This window comes from Procambarus clarkii, unplaced genomic scaffold, assembly GCF_040958095.1.
Source record: "Procambarus clarkii isolate CNS0578487 unplaced genomic scaffold, FALCON_Pclarkii_2.0 HiC_scaffold_644, whole genome shotgun sequence".
Taxonomy (NCBI): domain Eukaryota; kingdom Metazoa; phylum Arthropoda; class Malacostraca; order Decapoda; family Cambaridae; genus Procambarus; species Procambarus clarkii.
Window position 1 is genome coordinate 69,208 of NW_027189677.1, and position 1,377 is coordinate 70,584.

Sequence of the window (1,377 nt, forward strand, 5' to 3'; positions counted from 1 at the left end):
AGCATTTCAAACAAGATTTTGAATCTGAAGTATGAGAAATATTTATGCTCATTACGAGTAAAGGTAAAACTGGAAGCATGCTTAATGCTGTAAATTGCCGTCTCCAATATTGTCACCTGGAACACGAGTCGTTTCGCTCAATTTGAGTGAAATAAATCGGTAAGATATTTACTTTTCAAACTGTTGACTCATATGTAATTAAAGGTAATCAATTGGAAAAGAATTCTAATTTAGAGTGGCAAGAATCAAAGGTCTAAACATTTTTTGTCATGGGTCTAAGCTACAGAGGAATAGGCATATATGTGCCAAAGATTTTTATTATTAGGCATGTACCAACCTATTCATGACAGTTCTAGTAGAGTATTTTATAAAAATGAATTCTTTAAACAAAAAATGCAGACTTTTTTAATGATTATTGCGAATTTACTGTTTGCTTATATATTTTGTTTTATACAATACTGTATTGTGTGGGGGTAACATTAACTTTCATTTCTATTCCTTAAAAGATTTTTAGACTGAAATTGCTGCTCTGAACAGCAAAGATACAATATTTTCATTAAAGCCACGAATACTATTTTTCACTTTAGTGCTAAAATACTTCAAACTGACAGTTGTCAAATTGCCGATCTCCATGTTGCTCATAAACCATTTTTTTTGTAAACAGTTTATGCATAAAAGAAATACTGTGCTTTATGTTGCCAAAAGATTATACATCCAGTACAGTATGTAGAGGAGTAGCTGCAGGATCCAGTAAGTTCAGTAGAACTTCGGTTTCAACTCTTGACCATGTCGTACTTCAGTCGATTGAGGCAGCGTCTGGGATGCTCCCGGACGCAGGTTCGAATCATCGACCTTGTGGATTTGTTCATTTGATGCATCACGCAATTGTGATTTCTGTGTGTAATGTATTGTAGAATAAGGTTTAATAATTTTAGGAGGAAATGTACATGTCAATTGTCATAGATCATTGATAGCCTTTGTATTCGTAATCATCTTATAACTACCAGGCCACATTGACTAAGGGCGGGGGGGGGGGGGGGGTTGGACACAAAATCAATAACTTTCCCATGGATTCATGTTCTTATATACTCATCAATACTTAGGATTAAAAACAAACTGATATATTTTACTAACCTTTATTTCACAGCAATGAGAACATGTCAATAAGGAACATTTTCAATATAACACATCTTTGATTTATTAAATCCCTGATTTATAGACCTAAACATAGTTTTATAAAACATTCTAAATGAATGTAGAATGAAAAAACATTCTACATTCCTACAAAATTCTTTGCTATGTAAAACTCATATTTACAGGACAAGTCGCATTTTAACACAAGAAAACTGCACTGCTTCCACAAGTACTTAATGTTTT